The sequence below is a fragment of the Lontra canadensis genome, unplaced genomic scaffold (genome assembly GCF_010015895.1).
Source record: "Lontra canadensis isolate GAN:19392208 unplaced genomic scaffold, GSC_riverotter_1.0 scaffold29, whole genome shotgun sequence".
Taxonomy (NCBI): domain Eukaryota; kingdom Metazoa; phylum Chordata; class Mammalia; order Carnivora; family Mustelidae; genus Lontra; species Lontra canadensis.
In genome coordinates, this window is record NW_022631023.1 from 8,766,363 (window position 1) to 8,783,148 (window position 16,786).

Below are 16,786 nucleotides of genomic sequence, written 5' to 3' on the forward strand. Positions count from 1 at the left end.
TCTTTATAGAAAACATCACATTTTTGTTTCTTTCCCCCCCAGCGTTGTGGAGGTATGATGGGCAAGCAGCAATTGTACATATTTAGGTGTACAGTGAGATTTTTTTAAAGGTATATGATGTGATTTAATATACATACACATTTTTAAAGGTATACAGTGTGATTTAATATACATACACATTGTGAAATGATCATCACAATCAAGTTAATTAACACATCTGTCCCCTCACGTATAGCCCTTTGTTTTATTTTTGCTTATTTTTTCTTTTATCGCTTTCCCCCCAATATTTTTAAAATTTAAATTCAATTAATTAACACACAGTGTGTTACTAGTTTGAGGTGGAGGTTAGTGATTTATCAGTCCTCTCTAACACCCAGTGCTCATTATATCATGTGGCCTCCTTAATGTCCATCACCCAGTTACCCCATATTTACTTATTTTTAAAGGTTTTATTTATTTATTTATTTTAGAGAGAGAGAGAGGGAGAGAATGAGCGAACCAGAAGGGCAGAGTGGGAGAGAGAATCGAACCTCACGCAGATTCCGTGCTGAGCACAGAGCCTGATGCTGAGCTCGATCTCACAACCCTGAGCTCATGACCTGAGCCAAAACCAAGAGTTGGACGCTTAACGGACTGAGCCACCCAGGCGCCCCAGTAGCCTTTTGTTTTAAAAGCCCTAGCATGTGTGAGGGATTCTGCTAAGGCCTGTATATTGTATTATCTCATTTACTCCTTTGTGTTATATTACCCATTTACCTCCTTTATGTTGTCTCATTTACCCCTCATACCAATCTGTGAATTAGGCACCATTCTTATGTCGACTTTACAGGTAAGGAAACTGAGGTATGACGTGCAATGAACTTGTTCAGTACTGTATTACAGACTATGCCAGTGGCTATCAGCTACCAGTGATTTGGGGTCCACCACCCAGGGAACATTTGACAATGTCTGGAGACAGGTTTTGGTTGTCCCATGATGTTGGGGGTATTGCAGCTGGCATCAAGTGGGTGGAGACCAGGGATGCTGCTACACACCCTACTATATGCAGGACAGCACCCCCAGTCTTGCGCCTGACAACGGATTACCCAGCTGGAACTGTCACTAATGCCCAGGCTGAAGAACCCTGCTGTGTACAAGGGATCTACTTTAATCCCTACAACAACTCTGGTGAGAAAGTCGAGGTTCACAGGGGTGAACTCAACCACCCAGGCACCCAGCTAGTCAGGGGCAGACCTGAGGGTTGAAGCTGCGTGTGTCTAATTCCTAAGCCAGTGGTTTTAACCACAAGGGTAGCCTGCTCCAAAGGTGTTGGTATGCTACATTTCAGGCATGGAGAAGAGGAGTGGGCTTGTGAATTCAGATGTGGGGGCACTGTCATCAAGATGTGGCTATCACCGTGGGTGAGCTACAACTTGGGGTCTTCTGTGGGAGCACAGTGTTGAGCGTGGGGGAACTGTGTTCCTGCTTGACACCAGGGGGAGGGTACATCAGCACTAGGCACCTTCTGATGGGAGGAAGACATCCCATAAATGGATTTGGTTGCAGACTCCATCCATCCATCCATCCATCCATCCATCCATTCCATGTTTCTTGAGCATTGACCCTGTGCTTGGTGCTGGTGATATGATGGCAAAGGAGACAGGCCACTTGGCTGGCCCATTGAACATAAATATTCAAGTGGGGAGATGGACAATATGCCAGCCAACAATCTCCTAGATTAAGTAGAATGTGATTAGCACCTTGAAGGAGATAAATAGGGTGCTGAGACCAAGGATAGGAGGTTGGTAAGTATTTTACATGGGTAGTTAGGGAGGCCTTCCTGTTGTGGGACCATGTTGACCATTCGAAGTCTGGGCAGGAGCCAGGGGAAGGTGACTTCAGCCAGCGGGAATGGTGAGGACAGAGATCATAAACCTGACATGTTCTAGCAACACACAGAGGCTAACCTACAGGGCTAATGAAAGCACCAGTCTGTGGCTCTGTGCCAAGCTATGACATGGTAAGGAGCTTACTCCAGAGTGCACAGTATGCAGTGCTTAATTCAATGAGAAAGTCTTGCTGTGAAGAAAATGTCAGTAGAATCTAGTAGCGTGTTTTAATGATGTCGCTGATCAACATTCTGGCCCAAGCGCCTCATCTCATCCCAGACTGGTTACATTTTGTAGAAGGGAGCTGGTGTGGGGACCGCACACTGAAGGAGCTGATGGATTTCTAACCAGGTCCCTTCAGTCTATCCAGGTGGTCATGGTCCTGTGTCTTCCAAAGAGTGTTCCCCAGCCCTGGATGGGCTCCTGACAGAGCACTGGGAAGTTACATCCCCAGAATGATTCTCAACAGTGAGAGATGGGACATGGTGGATGAACTCCCCATCTTCTTCACTCTGAACTGGGATGACTTGGAGGTATGACCTCACAGAGGGTCCCCAGCGGAGGTGAGCCCCAGTTGTTCACAGAGGTAATCCACTCATTCACTTACCCAGTCATTCACCATGCTGCCTGGGATCTTCTCTCAAATTATCTACTTGAATCAAAATCCTTGTCTCAAGGACTGCTTCTGGGAAAAACCTAATGGGGAGTGTGGCTGCACCATAATATGCAAAGGGCAAATGATGGCAACAGAGGTCACATAGCTGTGCAGGACAGATCATGCAAGACTTTCTTGACCATGGTGAGGCACTTGGACTCTCCTCTAATCATGTGGGTGCTACTGAAGAGCTTAAGCAAGGGGAGGTATTACTTTGATCCACTTATAATTCAAAAGGCTCCTTGGGTTCCAGTTTGTATAATGGGTTGGATAGAGTGGGAGTAGAAGCAGCGGACCAGTCAGGAAACTGTTTGCAGCCGTCCAGGGAGGATCTGGTGGTAGCTAAGGGGTGTTGGTCCAGATGGAGGCACATGCATAGGTCTGAGATCTATTTTGGGAGATAAAACAATAGGACTTGATGGTGTGTGGACTATGGGGGCAAAGAAAAGTCAAGAATGACACCTTGATCACTTGATTCCCAGTGCGGGTTGAGAGAGCTGGGGGGATTTTGCCCCAGGAGGCACTCAGGAAGACTGATGTATAATACTGTGTAAGTTTAAGGTGTGAAACATAATGATTTGGTGCATGTATATAGTGTGGAATGATCACCATGCTAAGTTTAATGAATGCCCATCACCTACTTAGAAAGATTTCTTCCAGCGATGAATCTTTTTACCATCTATTTCCTAGCAACTTCAAATATATAAGACAGTATTGTTGACTGTAGTCAGCATGGTGTGCCTTGCCTTGCCAAGACTTGTTCATCTTGTAACTGGAGGTTGTGGGGTGGTCTCTCACAGTTTTGATTTACATTTTCCTGATGATGAGCGATGTTGACCACCTGTTGGTACCTGTTTTATGTACCTGTTAGTCATTTGTATATCCTCTTTGAAAAATGTCTATTCAGATCCTTTGCCCATTAAAAAAAAAATGGATTATTTGTTTTTTAGTGTTTTGGTTTTTTTTTTGCTATCAAGTTGTATGACTTTTTAATATACTTTAAAAAAAATTTTTTAAAGATTTTATTTATTTATTTGACAGGTAGATAATACAAGTGGGCAGAGCAGCAGGCAGAGGAAGAGGGAGAAGCAGGCTCCCTGCCGAGCAGGACCTGAGATCATGACCCGACCTGAAGGCAGCCGCTTAACTGACTGAGCCACCCAGGCACCCCAACTTTTTAATACACTTTTGTTATTAACCTCTAGTTGGTTATAGGGTTTGCAGATATTTTCCCCATTCTGTAGGTTGTTTTTTCATCTTGTTGATGGTTTCCTTTGCTGGACAGAAGATTTTTATTTTTATGTATTCCCACTCATTTTTGTTTTGTTTGTTTTGTTGTTTGTGCATTGGGTATCATATAAAAAAATATTGCTAAGATCCATGCCAAGGAGCTTTCTTTCTACTTTTCTTCTTATGGTTCCTAGTCTTACACACTTTTAATCCTTTCCAAGTTAATTTTTGTGAGTGGTATAAGATGGGAGTCTAGTTTCTTTCTTTTTTTTTTTTTTTCATTTGACTATCTAATTTTCCCAGCACCATTTTTAAAATTTTATTTTTATTATTTTTTATTATGTTAGTCACCATACAGTATGTCATTAGTTTTTGATGTAATGTTCCATGATTCATTGTTTGTGTAAAACACTCAGTGCTCCATGCAATACGTGCCCTCCTTAATACCCATCACCGGGCTCACCTATCCCCCCACTCCCCTCCCCTCTAAAACCCTCAGTTTGTTTCCCTGAGTCCATAGTCTCTGATGGTTCGTCTCCCCCTCTGATTCCCTACCCCCTTCCTTCTCCTAATGTCCTCCATGCTATTCCTTACATTCCACAAATAAGTGAGACCATATGATAATTGTCTTTCTCTGTTCTGCTCGACTTACTTCACTCAGCATAATCCCCTCCACTTCCACCTCCAGCACTGCTTTTTGAACAGAAAACGTCTTTTCTCCACTGGGTATTCTTGGCTCCCTCGTCAAATAGTATATGCCTGGGTGTAAGGACTGTTGTTGCGGACACCATGGTGGCTATCCCTGTGGTTTCAGGGCTTGGTGCTCAGAGGGACTCAGGGAAAAGGGATGCTGCTTATTAGAAACATCATAGTCTTGGAGTAAGACCTTCTCCCCACAGTGTGGTATGAACCAGCGTAAGTGTGGTGTCTGAAAGGCTGGGCTCCACGCCTGAGAAGGGAATCAACTGTGCCCATGCTTGGCTGGAGAAGTTTCGGAAGACTGGAGATCTTTAGTATCCATCACAACGGTGAGTCCCCTGCACTAGGAGGTGTGGGTCTAAGGTCCTTAGCTCTGTCCTTGGGACCTACCTCACTGCTTGTTCTAGAGCACAATTGCCAAGGTTGGGAGAAACCGCCATTCTTGTATATTTCTGGGACATATGTAACAGAGTATTACCTCCTGTCTTTTTTTTTTTTTTTTTTTTTAAGATTTGATTTATTTGACACAGAGAGACACCGAGAGAGGGAACACAAGCAAGGGGGGTGGGAGAGGGAGAAGCAGGATTCCTGCGGAGCAGGGAGCCCCAGTGGGGCTCAAACCCAGGACCCCGGGATCATGACCTGAGCTGAAGGCAGACACTTAACAACTGAACCACCCAGGCGCCCTAGGCCCTGGCTTTTGAAATTAAGAGTATGCATCAGAGGGGGAGACAAACCATGAGAGACTGTGGACTCTGAGAAACAAATTGAGGGTTTGGGAGGGGTAGGGGGTGGGGGGTTGGGTGAGCCTGGTGGTGGGTATTAAGGAGGGCACGTATTGCGTGGAGCACTGGGTGTGGTGCATAAACAATCAATTTTGGACCACTGGGGGAAAAAAAAAAAAGAATATGCACCTGTTCCGGGAAGGGAAATTGTTGGGGGGAATTAACCTACAGGTACCCTCTCCTGGGTACAAAAAGCAGGGCAAGGACGTTCTTTAAAAGCTCCCAGCCAAGTTGTTGCAAAGGTTACAGATTATCCAGCAAGATGGTTGTAATTTTTGTAAGTGATAAATTATAACTTATTTACCATCATTAAAAACGTGTAAGTGTTTGGGCGCCAGTGGCTCAGTGGGTTAAGCCTCTGCCTTCGGCTCAGGTCATGATCTCAGGGTCTTGGGATGGAGCCCCTCTTCGGGAGTGGGGGGGGGGTGTTCTCTGCTCAGCAGGGAGCCTGCTCCAACCCCGCTTCTCTGCCTGCCTCTCTGCCTACTTGTGAACTCTCTATGTCAAATAAATAAATAAATAAAATCTAAAAAAAAAAATCAGTGAGTGTTTAAAAAAATGTAAGTGTTTAAATTGTCTGAACACTACGGCATTCTCAGTAAACTTAAGTAATTATCCTGGGCTCTGGTTTACGTGTATGCAGGACATGCTGGTAGACAGCCCCCTCTGGTGGTCAAGTGGCCAAACTTCAGGCATCTGGATCTGTCTCCTGTGGCTGGCACATCAGGTACCACAACCTGGGGGCTTAAAACCACAGAAATGTATTCTTTTACAGTTCTGGAGGCCAGCAGTGCAATATCAAGGTGTTGACAGGCCATGCTTCCTCTCAAGGCTCTGCGAAGACTCCTTTCTTGTCTCCTCAAGCTTCTGGTGGTTGCCGACAATCCTTGGGGTTCTGTGGTGTGTGGCTACATGGTCCCAGTCCCTCCCTCTTCTCCTGGGTTGTCTGCGTGTGTCCTCTTCCCTTCTAATCAAGACACCAGTTGTTGGATTTAGGGCCCTTCCTGATCCAGCATGACCTCATCTGCACTCATTACATCTGCAAAGACCCTCTTTCCAAAATAAGGTCATGTTCGGTGGTTGCAGGCAGACCTGAATCTTGGTGGGGGGCACCATTCAACCGCCTACCGAATCTTTCCTTAACAGTTCTGTTGATTCATTCCAATTAACCTAATGAATGGCTTAGTCCTGAGCTGTTTATCACTAATAAGGATTCTTGCCTGCATACAGAACACTAGTTTTCTTTTGCCCTAATCTGTTCTGATACCCACACTTTTTTTCTACCTCCCTGGGGGTTATAGCTGCTATCTTTACTGTTGTTTTTGTTATGGGGTATTAGGTATCTCTGGTACCTCTAAGGAGCTTAATTGGGCTGTTACCTTTCTCTTCCCCCCCCTTGCTCCCTGGCTTGTAAAATAAATGACAGCTGATCAGCTGAGTTCTTGCCCAGAGCCAGTTGCTGCTTTTAGTACTTCACACCGCAACACATCCCGTTGTCACACAAGGCTCGCTACATCGTGGAGTCAAGCTGGGGGGAGCCCTTTTGAAAATAAACTATATGGGGAGTCTGAGGGGCTCATTCAGTTGGGCGTCCAGTTCTTGATTTTGGCTCAGGTCAGGGTCTCAGGGTTCTGAGATTGGTTCTGCTCTAGCTCCATGCTTAGCAGTGTGTCTGTCCCTCTCCTTCCCCCTGTGCCCCTACCCACCGCTTGCACAGGCTCTCTCTCTCTCTCTCTTGCAAATAAATAAATACATCTTTAAAAAAAGACTTTAGGGACGCCTGGGTGGCTCAGTGGATTAAAGCCTCTGCCTTCGGCTCAGGTCATGATCCCAGGGTCCTGGGATTGAGCCCCGCATCGGGCTCTCTGCTTGTCAGGGAGCCTGCTTCCCCTCCTCTCTCTCTGCCTGCCTCTCTGCCTACTTGTGATCTCTGTCTGTCAAATAAATAAAAATAAGTTAAAGAAAATATATTAAAAAAAAAGACTTTAAATCATCTAGGTAGTCACACTGATTTTCTTTCATAGCTGTCTCTGCTTTCTGTTCCTTTTGGTTTCAACTGGGGATGGCTACACTCAATTATCCATGGTCTACAGAAGAAAAGATTCTTTAGCAATCATTTTCCAGACCTCACATTCCTTGGAAAAGAATCTTTGTGCGGCTGTCAAAAGATATATTTATCTCCTGCTCTTTGGCAACTCTTGTTCTTTGAACCCTCCCTTTTTAGAAAAGCAGCTTTGAGACATAATTCACATACTGAACGCTGTACCCGTTTAAAAGCCTACACAGTTCAATGGTTTTTAGTATGTTCACAGAATTGCGCAGCCATCACCACAATTTTAGAACATTTTTGTCACCTCTCTGAAAGAAGCCCTATACCCATTAGTAGTTCCACCCATGCCCCCAGCCCTAGGCAACCACTAACCTAATTTCTGTCTATAGATTTGCTGATTCTGGACATTTCATTTGAATGGAACCATAAGGTGTGTGGTCTTTCATGACCGACTTCTTTCACTTAAGATTCAGGGTTCATTTGTGTTGTACTGACTTTTGAAGTTCACACTTAGCAAGTCTGATTCTTGATAAGATTTTATTTTATCTGTTTTTGAACAAACATTTTATTTATTTATTTGAGAGAGAGCGCAAGCAAGGGGAGTGCCAGAGGGAGGGGGAGAAGCAGACTCCTTGCCAAGCAGGGAGCCCAAAGCGGAGCTCGATCCCAGGACCCTGGGATCGTGACCTGAGCCAAAGGCAGATGCTTAACCGACTGAGCCACCTGGGTGCCCCTTAATAAGATTCTGTAATGAACTTTTAGTTCATAGAAATATTTATCTTTAAAAGTATTAATTGGGTATAATAAAAGTGATACAATAAAGACATTATAGACTTTACAGCTTTCAAAATAAGTTTTTCAAAAGTATACATGTGAATATTTTGTCAGTTTTTCAGAGTTTTACATAAAACATTTCAATATCTGATTTGCTCATCTATGCTTAGTTTTTTTTTAAAAAATGGATTTGTTTTAAAGTGTTCTGAAGAACTAGCTGATGTAAAACATTTTTTTTTGTTTTGGAAATATCAAATTTGTGAAACTGTCAATGTCTTCAATCTCTCAAATACTTTGTATCTAAATAGAATTTGACAGATATAGTTCCCCATTACCAATTTTAATTTTAAAAATTAAAGCTACGAAAATTAACAAGTCAGGAAATGACAGATGCTGGCGAGGATGCAGAGAAAGGGGAACCCTCCTACACTGTTGGTAGGAATGCAAGCTGGTGCAGCCACTCTGGAAAACAGCATGGAGTTTCCTCAAAAAGTTGAAAATAGAGCTACCCTACGACCCAGCAATTGCATTAGTAGGTATTTACCCTAAAGATACAAACATAGTGATCCGAAGGGGCACGTGCGCCTGAATGTTTACAGCAGCAATGTCCACAATAGCCAGACTATGGAAAGAAACTAGATGTCCATCAACAGATGAATGGATAAAGAAGATGTGGTGTACATATATATAATGGAATACTATGTATTTCTATACTATGTATTTCTTTTCTTTTTTTTTTAAAGATGTTATTTATTTGGCAGACAGAGATCACAAGTAGGCAGAGAGGCAGGCAGAGAGAGAGAGAGGAGGAAGCAGGCTCCCTGCTGAGCAGAGAGCCGGATGCGGGGCTCGATCCCAGGACCCCGGGATCATGACCTGAGCCGAAGGCAGAGGCTTTAACCCACTGAGCCACCCAGGCACCCCTCTATACTATGTATTTCTATACTATGTATAATACTATGTAATATTTCATCAAAAGAAATGAAATCTTGCCATTTGCGAAGACTTGGATGGAACCAGAGGGTATCATGCTTAGCGAAAAAAGTCAATCAGAGAAAGACAACTATCATATAGTCTCCCTGATATGAGGAAGTGGAGATGCAACGTGGGGGGTCTGGGGGGTAGGAAAAGAATAAATGAAACAAGATGGGATTAGGAGGGAGACAAACTTAACTGTCACAAAACAAACTGAGGGTGGCTGGAGGGCAGGGGGTAGGGAGAAGGTGGTGGGGTTATGGACGTTGGGGAGGGTATGTGCTATGGTGAGTGCTGTGAAGTGTGTAAACCTGGCGATTCACAGACCTGTACCCCTGGGGCTAATAATACATTATATGTTAATTAAAAATAAAAAAATTATTAAAAAATGAGGTCACATATGTAGGAAGGATGAGTAGCTGTAATACAAAAGACTGATAAGGAATTCCACGGAACATTTGCAATGTAATTAATCAATCATCTGCTTGTAGAAGTACTTCTAAGCCTATTTAACAACTTGGAATGTAACACCTCTGAATAACTTCCTGCACTTAATGAAGAAAGTCTTTACTACTCTAAATTTGCATACCACAGAATAACACCAGAGTTGTAGAGTGGCTGTCTTTGGTTTTATCGCTAGTACCTATCAGTCAAGAAGGGCACATTTGTCCTCATATCTTTGCCACTGAGTATTGTAAAACAATTGAAAGTAATTTAAATGCCATATAAAGTCTTTAAGGAATTAGATATTTGTTCAAAAGACAAATGGGAAAGTATCCCAGAAAGGAATTTGGATCTGGAAATGAGGAGGATAATAGGAAAATTTAGCTTGTTTGAAAATAGAGAAGAGTTGCTGAACTGACTTCACCAAAAGGCATGGAAAGGGACATAAGTTGAAACCAAGACCTATCAGGTGGATTTTCAGATGTGGTTTGTTTCCAGTACAATTACTTACAATTGGTGTTCATCCATTGCAGTTCTCTTCTCTCCCCTTTTCTAGAAATGTGAACGTGGTTAGACTTAATAAATATCTATTAAATAAAAAAAATTAAAGCTATGGTTTAGCAACTTATTGCTGCATAAGTTATTACTACATAAGTGATTGCTGCATAAACTATTACTCCAAAACCCAATGGTTTCAAATAAGAAACATGTATTTTCTCACAGTTTCTGGAGATAAGGAAGTTTTATTTTTTTTTAAGCAGGCTACAGGCTCAACACAGGGTTTGAATTCACAACCCTGAGGCCAAGAGCTGAGATCATGACCCGGATGCTCCGCCCACTGACCCCCGCCCCCTCCCAGCCACTCCCATGGAAATAAGGAATTTGGATGTGCTCACTGGGTGGTTCTTGTCCAAGGTCTCTCATGAGGTTTCGGTTAGACATCAGGGGGGCTGCAGTCATGCAAAGGCCTTACTGGGGCTGGAGGATCCCTTCCAAGATGACTGACTCATTGGGACTTTGTTTGGAGGCCTCGGTACTTAGCCAAGCGGACTCTTCATAGGCAGCTTGAGTATCTCCGACACTGGCGGCTGGCTTCCTCCACAGTGAGTGATCCAGGAAGAGAAAGAAGCCAAAATGTCTTTTATGGTCTAGGTTCACAAGTTGCAGGTCATTACTTTGACATGTTGTCTGGGTACACAGATCCACTCTGATCCAGTGTGAGAAGAAGCTACATGAGGATATTAATAATAGGCAGGGATCATGTGACAGTCTTGGCTGGTTGTGCTGGAAAAGTCACCTGATTCCCCAGATTGACACGGTCCAAAAATGAATTGAAGTTGCTCATTAGGCAGTAAATATTAGGTCAACTCTGGATGTGGTTTTTAAAAAAAAATTTTTTTTAAAGATTTTATTTATGTATTTGACAGAAAGAGAGAGAAAGAGGACAAGTGGAGGAGGCAGAGGGAGAGGGAGAAGTAGGGTCCTCGCTGAGCAGGAAACCAGATGTGGGACTTGATCCCGGGACTCTGGGATCATGACCTCAGCCAAAGGCAGACACTTAACCATCTAAGCCACCCAGGTGCCCAGCTCTGGGTGGGTTTTAGCTAGCCTCTGAACACTTGACCTTAAAGAATATTGCACAGACCACGTGGAAATATATTTTATATGTGCACATATATATGAATGTATATTGGAAAAGTTTGCATTTTTAAAGCAAAACTGCAACTTTTGAAAAGGTATCGATACTGTGTACTAGCAATCACTAGTCTAATGAAATCGAATCCTGAAAAAGAATTAGACGGTAGAGTAACATCTGTACCTGTTTTGGGAGAGGCTTCCTGTTACTTTAGAATAAAGCTGTGCTGAGTCCAACATGGTAGCCGCCAACGACAAGTGATTACCAAAAACTTGAAATGTAACTCGTCCACGTGCAGCTGTGCCATAATATTGAAATTAAAGACTGAGTTAAGAAATTGTAAATGACCTCACTAATATTGTTCATACTCATTACATGCTATAGTGATGGTATTTTTGTGGTGTTGGGTTAAATACATTCAAACTAATTTTACCGGCTTCTTTTTACTCTAAGGAAGCTACTACAAAATTTAAAGTTATGTGTACGTGGCTCACGTTCTGTTTCTTCTGGGGAGTGCTGATTTGAAATGGAAACGTTTGGCTGAACTTAAAATCCTTTGGCAGGATCACAAGCAAACATTAATCTGTGGATAAAAAATAAGCTGCTAGATTTAGAGAATGGATCATTTCCCTGAATTCTGCATTAAAGTGATTGAATTATTTGAAACCTGGTTAGTGTCAAGAACAGAGAATTTTTGGAAAATGGGGAAACAGTCTCCTTTTTGTTACTGCCTACTTTTTTTTTTAAGATTTTATTTATTTGAGAGAGAGAGAGAAAGCAAGCAGGCAGGGGTGTTTTAGGGGCTGAGGGAGAAGCAGACGCCTTGCTGAGTCGGGAGCCCAGAGTGGGGCTCCATCCAAGGACCCCGGGATCATGACCTGAGCAGGACCTGAGCAGAAGGCAGTTGCTCAATGGACTGAGCCGTTCAGACACCCCTGTTACTGCCTACTTGGGCAAATGAAGCTGACCCTCAGTGGTAAGTCTAAAAAAATGGGAAGAGATCAACTTTAGAAAGTCGTCTTGGTCAGGGAGTGCATACATGCTTGGTCCTCGTTATTCATGAACCCCTGTTTGTCAATTTGCCCCCTCTCTAGGATTCATTTGTAACCCCCCAATGGTTGCTCCCAGGGCTCTCACAGTCATTGCAGATATGAACAGAGTGGCAAAGTATTTGAGTCGTCCAAAGTGCAGGTTTCCAGCTGAGGTTAAAAAAAAAAAATGACTCCGCCTTCTTGTTTCTTCTCTCGTACTGTATACAGGTGTCCTTTTTGTGGTTTATTTATTGACTTTTTTTTCTCACATGTCTGTGCTTTTCATCGGTGATTCTGCTGTTGGAAATGGCCCCGCGGTAGAGCCGTAGTGCTGTCTAGTGTCCTAAGCCTGGGAAGGCTGTGATGTGCCTTATGGAGAAAATCCACATGTTAGATAAGCTTCCTTCAGGCAAGAGTTTGTGGGAAAGGAAACAATTGTCCCTCTACTCTTCTGGGTTCTTAGGTGAGACCCCTGTAATAAACAAGAGAGGAGCAAATTGTTTTGTTTGTTTGTTTATTGCTGTGTCATTTGCTTTGCTTTGTTTCTACTGAAGACTGGTTGACACATAATGTTCCATGAGTTTCAGGTACAACAAGTCTAGAGTTGTGCTCACCGCTAGTGTCACTGCCGTCTGTCACCATAGGACGCTATTACAGTGCCGCTGACTATATTCCCTGCGCTGTGCCTTTTATCCCCATGACTTACTCACTCTGAAACTGGAAACCTGAACCTCCCATTCCCATTCGCCCATTTTGCTCGCCCTCCACCCCTTCCCCTCTGGCAACCGGCAACGTGTTCTCTCCACTGATGGGTCCGTGTTTGTTTCTTCCTTTGTTTTGTTTTTTAGATTCTACATGTAAGTGAAATCGCATGGTAATGTCTTTCTCTGTCAGACTTATTTCACTTAACACAATACCCTGTAGGTCCATCACATTGCTGCAAATGGCAAGATTGCTCCTTTTTTACAGCTGAGTCAAACAGAAGCTCATTAACACACCACCTTATGTATAGGTGGGAGATGTCCAGGGAACTACAAGTAATTCCCTCGTGGCTCAGAGCTCAGGATTAAATGCCAGCTTCAGAGGGGAAGGGGCGGGGATGTAGGTCTCGTGGGCGATAGTAAACAGTTTTTAGGAAAGCTAAAAGGGCCCTCAGAAGACTAGATGGGAGTTCGACAGCTGGAGACAGAGTGTGTCTGGGTGCGGTGCCGACTTCTAATCTCTCGTCTCCTGTGATGAGAGTCCATCTTCCCTTCTGAAGACACTTCCAGGAGGGGATTGATGATGACCCCGAGGTCCTTTGGAGGAGCTGTCTTCAGGCAGAGGAGGGAGATCCGTGTCGCCCCTGTACCTGCTGTTTTCCAGCACCTTCGGCCCAAAGTAATTGGTGTTGGGTGGCATATTCTGTGGCCCTTCAAGTTTTGGTGCTGTCGGCTGTGAGTTTAATGTTCATGAACGAACAGTACCGTCCGTGCAGAGAAAGGAATCAGAAACGTGCAGACCTGCACGGGAGGCTGCTCTGAAAAGGGCTAAACGGAAAAGTACTAACACCTGTAGATGCGCGAAGAAGACAGAAGCGGGGCTGAATGTGTGGACTTATGAGATGACTCTTCTTTAAAAAGCAATGAAAAGTTGCAGTGGAGAGCATTGTTGGGAGGCTGAAAACCAAAGAAATTTACAGTCATGTTACCCGGTGTCAGGAGCATGGTTATGCCCCTTCTTGGCTGGCTCACGTGTCTCCAGAGAAAAGGGTTGTGTGTGTGGAAGAGCAGGTTTTCAGTGTTAATGAAACTGGCTCATTTTGCAAGGTTGGCAAATGAATCCATATAACACAAATGGCCTTTTGGTTGAAAATGTTCTGACCAGAGGCTTGCAGCCATCTGACCCTAAGAAACAGCCGTCCGGGGTGCCTGGGTGTCTCAGTCATTAACATCTGCCTTCGGCTCAGGTCGTGATCCCAGGATCCTGGGATCGAGTTCCGCCTTGGGCTCCTTGCTCATGGGGAGCCTGCTTCTCTCTCTGCCTCTGCCTGCCACTCTGCCTGCTTGTGCTCTCTCTCTCTCCCTGACAAATAAATAAATAAATAAATAAAATCTTTAAAAAGAAAAAAGAAAGAAAATACTGTAATCTTTTCTATCAAGGCTCAGTGTAAATGGCCTCCTTGCCTCTAATTCACTTCTCTGTGTTATATATACAGCAGCATATTCGTGTGCTATATGAGAAAAATTAGGAATTACGACATCACAAACTTATTTAGAACTCACTTATATGTGACTCAAACAGCCTCATAACCCTCTTTAACAGAACTGATAAATACCCATTAAAAAGAATAAGGCATTGGGGCACCTGGGTGGTTCAGCTGTTAAGCATCTGCCTTAGGCTCAGGTCATAATCCCAGGCTCCCAGCTCCATGGGAAACTTGCTTCTCCTTCTCCCACTCGTCCTGCTTGTGTTCCCCTTTTGCTGTCTCTCTCTCTGTCAAAAAAAAAAAAAAAAAATCTTAAAAAAAAAAAGAGTAAGACAGCTCTAAATGTAGCAAAATGGAAATAGCTTTAAAATAGACTAGATGAGAGGGGCGCCTGGGTGTCTCAGTGGGTTGGAGCCTCTGCCTTCGGCTCGGGTCGTGATCCCGGGATCCTGGGATCGAGCCCCGCATCGGGCTCTCTGCTCAGCGGGGAGCCTGCTTCCTCCTCTCTCTCTGCCTGCCTCTCTGCCTATCTGTGATCTCTGTCTGTTAAATAAATAAATAAAAATATTAAAAAAAAATAGACTAGATGAGAAAAGCATAGTACAATATAGTGTGTACATTAGTTTTTTGTTGCTGCAGCAGATTATCACAAACTCAGTGGGTTAATACAACACAAATTTGTTATCTTACATTTTCATAGGTGGGAAGTGTGACACAGGTCTTGACTGGGTTAAAATTAAGGTGTTACACAAAACAGATAATCATATCAAAAAATGGGCAGAAGATATGAACAGACACTTCTCCAATGAAGACATACAAATGGCTATCAGACACATGAAAAAATGTTCATCATCACTAGCCATCAGGGAGATTCAAATTAAAACCACATTGAGATACCACCTTAGACCAGTTAGAATGGCCAAAATTAGCAAGACAGGAAACAACATGTGTTGGAGAGGCTGTGGAGAAAGGGAAACCCTCTTACACTGTTGGTGGGAATGCAAGTTGGTGCAGCCACTTTGGAGAACACTGTGGAGATTCCTTAAGAAATTAAAAATAGAGCTTCCCTATGACCCTGCAATTGCACTACTGGGTATTTACCCCAAAGATACAGGTGTAGTGAAAAGAAGGGCTATCTGTACCCCAATGTTCATAGTAGCAATGGCCACGGTCGCCAAACTGTGGAAGGAACCAAGATGCCCTTCAACGGATGAATGGATAAGGAAGATGTGGTCCATATACACTATGGAGTGTTATGCCTCCATCAGAAAGGATGAATACCCAACTTTTGTAGCAACATGGACGGGACTGGAAGAGATTATGCTGAGTGAAATAAGTCAAGCAGAGAGAGTCAATTATCATATGGTTTCACTTATTTGTGGAGCATAACAAATAGCATGGAGGACAAGGGGAGTTAGAGAGGAGAAGGGAGTTGGGGGAAATTGGAAGGGGAGGTGAGCCATGAGAGACTATGGACTCTGAAAAACAATCTGAGGGGTTTGAAGGGGCGGGGGGTGGGAGGTTGGGGGAACCAGGTGGTGCATATTATGGAGGGCACATATTGCATGGAGCACTGGGTGTGGTGCAAAAACAAGGAATACTGTTATGTGGAAAATAAAAAAAAAAAATTAAGTTGTTAGACGCCGCAGTCCCTTCTGGAGGGTCTAGGGGAGAATGATTTATTTATTTATTTAAATACAATTTATTTATTTAAATTCAATTGAGGGCATGTGATGTGACAAGCACTGGGTGTTATATGCAATTGGTGAATCAGTGAACATTACATCAAAGATTAATGGTGTACGATCATTAATAGTTGGCTATTAGAATTTATTTATTTATTTGAGAGAGGGAGCACGGGAGATTGTTCAAGCAGTGGGGGAGGAGCAGAGGTGGAGGGAGAAGCCGTCTCCCCCCTGAGCAGGGAGCCCAACTCAGGGCTGGTCAATCCCAGTACTCAGAGATCATGACCTGAGCTGAAGGCAGAGGCTTAACTGACTGAGTCATGCAGGCACCTCTACTTGTTTTTATTTTATTTTATTTGCCTCTTCCAGCTTCTAGGGGCTGCCTGCATCCCTCAGCTTCCTGCATCTTCAAAACCAGAAATGTTGCATGCCTGACCATTCTTCCATAATCACATCTGTCCACAACCTAGAATTCTCAGCTTTAAGGATTAGTATATGATAACATTGGGCCCACCTGGATAATCTAGGGTAATCTCCCCATCTCAAAATCTTTAACCTGAATGATATCTGCAAAATCCCTTTTGTCCTATAATCTGTTCACAGGTTCTGGGGATTAGGATGTGGGCCTCATGGGGAGAAGGCATTATTCTGCCTGTAGAATACACCTCTGTGTATAAGAAATATTTATTTAAACAGACTATCTCTGGAAGGGCACACAAGAAATTGGTAACAGTACTTGCTTCAGGGGAGGACTGGGTACTTGGAC